The sequence below is a fragment of the Lactuca saligna genome, chromosome 1 (genome assembly GCF_052625555.1).
Source record: "Lactuca saligna cultivar CGN05327 chromosome 1, ASM5262555v1, whole genome shotgun sequence".
NCBI lineage: Eukaryota > Viridiplantae > Streptophyta > Magnoliopsida > Asterales > Asteraceae > Lactuca > Lactuca saligna.
In genome coordinates, this window is record NC_136417.1 from 154,249,599 (window position 1) to 154,254,598 (window position 5,000).

Here is a 5,000-nt window from a genome sequence, read left to right on the forward strand (position 1 = left end):
TGGATCGGCTCGGTTCGGGAAACAAGAAAACAATCAACATTGAACCGGAGGCCGCCCGAGCATGGATATAGCAAGAAAGAAAAAAAACACACCTAAAACATAAAAAAAACGCAGACGGGCAACGAAAAAGGGGGTGCAACACGAGGACTTCCCAGGGGGTAACCCATCCTAGTACTACTCTCGCCCAAGCACGCTTAACTGCGGAGTTCTGATGGGATCCGGTGCATTAGTGCTGGTATGATCGCACACGAAATACTATCCATGCTTATTGTTTTTATGTCTTATAAGACGCAGAACCTCGTTTGCTTTCGGACGCGAGGCGTGGGACCCACGTGATGGATCGGCTCGGTTCGGGAAACAAGAAAACAATCAACATTGAACCGGAGGCCGCCCGAGCATGGATATAGCAAGAAAGAAAAAAAACACACCTAAAACATAAAAAAAACGCAGACGGGCAACGAAAAAGGGGGTGCAACACGAGGACTTCCCAGGGGGTAACCCATCCTAGTACTACTCTCGCCCAAGCACGCTTAACTGCGGAGTTCTGATGGGATCCGTTGCATTAGTGCTGGTATGATCGCACCCGAAATACTATCCATGCTTATTGTTTTTATGTCTTACAAGACGCAGAACCTCGTTTGCTTTCGGACGCGAGGCGTGGGACCCACGTGATGGATCGGCTCGGTTCGGGAAACAAGAAAACAATCAACATTGAACCGGAGGCCGCCCGAGCATGGATATAGCAAGAAAGAAAAAAAACACACCTAAAACATAAAAAAAACGCAGACGGGCAACGAAAAAGGGGGTGCAACACGAGGACTTCCCAGGGGGTCACCCATCCTAGTACTAATCTCGCCCAAGCACGCTTAACTGCGGAGTTCTAATGGGATCCGGTGCATTAGTGCTGGTATGATCGCACCCGAAATACTATCCATGCTTATTGTTTTTATTTCTTACAAGACGCAGAACCTCGTTTGCTTTCGGACGCGAGGCGTGGGACCCACGTGATGGATCGGCTCGGTTCGGGAAACAAGAAAACAATCAACATTGAACCGGAGGCCGCCCGAGCATGGATATAGCAAGAAAGAAAAAAAAACGCACCTAAAACATAAAAAAACGCAGACGGGCAACGAAAAAAGGGGGTGCAACACGAGGACTTCCCAGGGGGTCACCCATCCTAGTACTACTCTCGCCCAAGCACGCTAAACTGCGGAGTTCTGATGGGATCCGGTGCATTAGTGCTGGTATGATCGCACCCGAAATACTATCCATGCTTATTGTTTTTATTTCTTACAAGACGCAGAACCTCGTTTGCTTTCGGACGCGAGGCGTGGGACCCACGTGATGGATCGGCTCGGTTCGGGAAACAAGAAAACAATCAACATTGAACCGGAGGCCGCCCGAGCATGGATATAGCAAGAAAGAAAAAAAACACACCTAAAACATAAAAAAAACGCAGACGGGCAACGAAAAAGGGGGTGCAACACGAGGACTTCCCAGGGGGTCAACCATCCTAGTACTACTCTCGCCCAAGCACGCTTAACTGCGGAGTTCTGATGGGATCCGGTGCATTAGTGCTGGTATGATCGCACCCGAAATACTATCCATGCTTATTGTTTTTATTTCTTACAAGACGCAGCACCTCGTTTGCTTTCGGACGCGAGGCGTGGGACCCACGTGATGGATCGGCTCGGTTCGGGAAACAAGAAAACAATCAACATTGAACCGGAGGCCGCCCGAGCATGGATATAGCAAGAAAGAAAAAAAAAACGCACCTAAAACATAAAAAAACGCAGACGGGCAACGAAAAAGGCGGTGCAACACGAGGACTTCCCAGGGGGTCACCCATCCTAGTACTACTCTCGCCCAAGCACGCTTAACTGCGGAGTTCTGATGGGATCCGGTGCATTAGTGCTGGTATGATCGCACACGAAATACTATCCATGCTTATTGTTTTTATGTCTTATAAGACGCAGAACCTCGTTTGCTTTCGGACGCGAGGCGTGGGACCCACGTGATGGATCGGCTCGGTTCGGGAAACAAGAAAACAATCAACATTGAACCGGAGGCCGCCCGAGCATGGATATAGCAAGAAAGAAAAAAAACACACCTAAAACATAAAAAAAACGCAGACGGGCAACGAAAAAGGGGGTGCAACACGAGGACTTCCCAGGGGGTCACCCATCCTAGTACTACTCTCGCCCAAGCACGCTTAACTGCGGAGTTCTGATGGGATCCGTTGCATTAGTGCTGGTATGATCGCACCCGAAATACTATCCATGCTTATTGTTTTTATGTGTTACAAGACGCAGAACCTCGTTTGCTTTCGGACGCGAGGCGTGGGACCCACGTGATGGATCGGCTCGGTTCGGGAAACAAGAAAACAATTAACATTGAACCGGAGGCCGCCCGAGCATGGATATAGCAAGAAAGAAAAAAAACACACCTAAAACATAAAAAAAACGCAGACGGGCAACGAAAAAGGGGGTGCAACACGAGGACTTCCCAGGGGGTCACCCATCCTAGTACTAATCTCGCCCAAGCACGCTTAACTGCGGAGTTCTAATGGGATCCGGTGCATTAGTGCTGGTATGATCGCACCCGAAATACTATCCATGCTTATTGTTTTTATTTCTTACAAGACGCAGAACCTCGTTTGCTTTCGGACGCGAGGCGTGGGACCCACGTGATGGATCGGCTCGGTTCGGGAAACAAGAAAACAATCAACATTGAACCGGAGGCCGCCCGAGCATGGATATAGCAAGAAAGAAAAAAAAACGCACCTAAAACATAAAAAAACGCAGACGGGCAACGAAAAAAGGGGGTGCAACACGAGGACTTCCCAGGGGGTCACCCATCCTAGTACTACTCTCGCCCAAGCACGCTAAACTGCGGAGTTCTGATGGGATCCGGTGCATTAGTGCTGGTATGATCGCACCCGAAATACTATCCATGCTTATTGTTTTTATTTCTTACAAGACGCAGAACCTCGTTTGCTTTCGGACGCGAGGCGTGGGACCCACGTGATGGATCGGCTCGGTTCGGGAAACAAGAAAACAATCAACATTGAACCGGAGGCCGCCCGAGCATGGATATAGCAAGAAAGAAAAAAACACACCTAAAACATAAAAAAAACGCAGACGGGCAACGAAAAAGGGGGTGCAACACGAGGACTTCCCAGGGGGTCAACCATCCTAGTACTACTCTCGCCCAAGCACGCTTAACTGCGGAGTTCTGATGGGATCCGGTGCATTAGTGCTGGTATGATCGCACCCGAAATACTATCCATGCTTATTGTTTTTATTTCTTACAAGACGCAGCACCTCGTTTGCTTTCGGACGCGAGGCGTGGGACCCACGTGATGGATCGGCTCGGTTCGGGAAACAAGAAAACAATCAACATTGAACCGGAGGCCGCCCGAGCATGGATATAGCAAGAAAGAAAAAAAAAACGCACCTAAAACATAAAAAAACGCAGACGGGCAACGAAAAAGGCGGTGCAACACGAGGACTTCCCAGGGGGTCACCCATCCTAGTACTACTCTCGCCCAAGCACGCTTAACTGCGGAGTTCTGATGGGATCCGGTGCATTAGTGCTGGTATGATCACACCCGAAATACTATCCATGCTTATTGTTTTTATGTCTTACAAGACGCAGAATCTCGTTTGCTTTCGGACGCGAGGCGTGGGACCCACGTGATGGATCGGCTCGGTTCGGGAAACAAGAAAACAATCAACATTGAACCGGAGGCCGCCCGAGCATGGATATAGCAAGAAAGAAAAAAAAACGCACCTAAAACATAAAAAAACGCAGACGGGCAATGAAAAAAGGGGGTGCAACACGAGGACTTCCCAGGGGGTCACCCATCCTAGTACTACTCTCGCCCAAGCACGCTTGACTGCGGAGTTCTGATGGGATCCGGTGCATTAGTGCTGGTATGATCGCACCCGAAATACTATCCATGCTTATTGTTTTTATTTCTTACAAGACGCAGAACCTCGTTTGCTTTCGGACGCGAGGCGTGGGACCCACGTGATGGATCGGCTCGGTTCGGGAAACAAGAAAACAATCAACATTGAACCGGAGGCCGCCCGAGCATGGATATAGCAAGAAAGAAAAAAAACACACCTAAAACATAAAAAAAACGCAGACGGGCAACGAAAAAGGGGGTGCAACACGAGGACTTCCCAGGGGGTCACCCATCCTAGTACTACTCTCGCCCAAGCACGCTTAACTGCGGAGTTCTGATGGGATCCGGTGCATTAGTGCTGGTATGATCGCACCCGAAATACTATCCATGCTTATTGTTTTTATTTCTTACAAGACGCAGCACCTCGTTTGCTTTCGGATGCGAGGCGTGGGACCCACGTGATGGATCGGCTCGGTTCGGGAAACAAGAAAACAATCAACATTGAACCGGAGGCCGCCCGAGCATGGATATAGCAAGAAAGAAAAAAAAAACGCACCTAAAACATAAAAAAACGCAGACGGGCAACGAAAAAGGGGGTGCAACACGAGGACTTCCCAGGGGGTCACCCATCCTAGTACTACTCTCGCCCAAGCACGCTTAACTGCGGAGTTCTGATGGGATCCGGTGCATTAGTGCTGGTATGATCGCACCCGAAATACTATCCATGCTTATTGTTTTTATGTCTTACAAGACGCAGAACCTCGTTTGCTTTCGGACGCGAGGCGTGGGACCCACGTGATGGATCGGCTCGGTTCGGGAAACAAGAAAACAATCAACATTGAACCGGAGGCCGCCCGAGCATGGATATAGCAAGAAAGAAAAAAAACACACCTAAAACATAAAAAAAACGCAGACGGGCAACGAAAAAGGGGGTGCAACACGAGGACTTCCCAGGGGGTCACCCATCCTAGTACTACTCTCGCCCAAGCACGCTTAACTGCGGAGTTCTGATGGGATCCGGTGCATTAGTGCTGGTATGATCGCACCCGAAATACTATCCATGCTTATTGTTTTTATTTCTTACAAGACG

The 5,000-nt window shown here is 49.2% G+C and overlaps 15 non-coding genes across 15 annotated transcripts; all 15 read right to left on the reverse strand.

Annotated features, from left to right (window-relative positions):
- Positions 1 to 130: 130 nt before the first annotated feature.
- On the reverse strand, positions 131 to 249 carry LOC145025967 (5S ribosomal RNA). The gene has a single exon (XR_013673955.1). It is a non-coding gene; the product is annotated as a 5S ribosomal RNA (ribosomal RNA).
- A 217-nt stretch (positions 250 to 466) lies between these two features.
- Positions 467 to 585, reverse strand: LOC145026624 (5S ribosomal RNA). Its single transcript, XR_013674587.1, has one exon. It is a non-coding gene; the product is annotated as a 5S ribosomal RNA (ribosomal RNA).
- Positions 586 to 802: 217 nt separating this feature from the next.
- LOC145025369 (5S ribosomal RNA) lies at positions 803 to 921 on the reverse strand. Its single transcript, XR_013673388.1, has one exon. It is a non-coding gene; the product is annotated as a 5S ribosomal RNA (ribosomal RNA).
- Positions 922 to 1,139: 218 nt separating this feature from the next.
- LOC145026248 (5S ribosomal RNA) lies at positions 1,140 to 1,258 on the reverse strand. Its single transcript, XR_013674232.1, has one exon. It is a non-coding gene; the product is annotated as a 5S ribosomal RNA (ribosomal RNA).
- Positions 1,259 to 1,475: 217 nt separating this feature from the next.
- LOC145025657 (5S ribosomal RNA) lies at positions 1,476 to 1,594 on the reverse strand. The gene has a single exon (XR_013673662.1). It is a non-coding gene; the product is annotated as a 5S ribosomal RNA (ribosomal RNA).
- A 218-nt stretch (positions 1,595 to 1,812) lies between these two features.
- LOC145026505 (5S ribosomal RNA) lies at positions 1,813 to 1,931 on the reverse strand. The gene has a single exon (XR_013674475.1). It is a non-coding gene; the product is annotated as a 5S ribosomal RNA (ribosomal RNA).
- A 217-nt stretch (positions 1,932 to 2,148) lies between these two features.
- On the reverse strand, positions 2,149 to 2,267 carry LOC145025956 (5S ribosomal RNA). The gene has a single exon (XR_013673945.1). It is a non-coding gene; the product is annotated as a 5S ribosomal RNA (ribosomal RNA).
- Positions 2,268 to 2,484: 217 nt separating this feature from the next.
- On the reverse strand, positions 2,485 to 2,603 carry LOC145025371 (5S ribosomal RNA). Its single transcript, XR_013673389.1, has one exon. It is a non-coding gene; the product is annotated as a 5S ribosomal RNA (ribosomal RNA).
- A 218-nt stretch (positions 2,604 to 2,821) lies between these two features.
- LOC145026249 (5S ribosomal RNA) lies at positions 2,822 to 2,940 on the reverse strand. The gene has a single exon (XR_013674233.1). It is a non-coding gene; the product is annotated as a 5S ribosomal RNA (ribosomal RNA).
- Positions 2,941 to 3,156: 216 nt separating this feature from the next.
- LOC145025658 (5S ribosomal RNA) lies at positions 3,157 to 3,275 on the reverse strand. Its single transcript, XR_013673663.1, has one exon. It is a non-coding gene; the product is annotated as a 5S ribosomal RNA (ribosomal RNA).
- A 218-nt stretch (positions 3,276 to 3,493) lies between these two features.
- On the reverse strand, positions 3,494 to 3,612 carry LOC145026382 (5S ribosomal RNA). The gene has a single exon (XR_013674357.1). It is a non-coding gene; the product is annotated as a 5S ribosomal RNA (ribosomal RNA).
- A 218-nt stretch (positions 3,613 to 3,830) lies between these two features.
- LOC145025462 (5S ribosomal RNA) lies at positions 3,831 to 3,949 on the reverse strand. Its single transcript, XR_013673476.1, has one exon. It is a non-coding gene; the product is annotated as a 5S ribosomal RNA (ribosomal RNA).
- Positions 3,950 to 4,166: 217 nt separating this feature from the next.
- LOC145026361 (5S ribosomal RNA) lies at positions 4,167 to 4,285 on the reverse strand. Its single transcript, XR_013674338.1, has one exon. It is a non-coding gene; the product is annotated as a 5S ribosomal RNA (ribosomal RNA).
- Positions 4,286 to 4,503: 218 nt separating this feature from the next.
- Positions 4,504 to 4,622, reverse strand: LOC145026372 (5S ribosomal RNA). The gene has a single exon (XR_013674349.1). It is a non-coding gene; the product is annotated as a 5S ribosomal RNA (ribosomal RNA).
- Positions 4,623 to 4,839: 217 nt separating this feature from the next.
- LOC145026385 (5S ribosomal RNA) lies at positions 4,840 to 4,958 on the reverse strand. Its single transcript, XR_013674360.1, has one exon. It is a non-coding gene; the product is annotated as a 5S ribosomal RNA (ribosomal RNA).
- Positions 4,959 to 5,000: the final 42 nt, after the last annotated feature.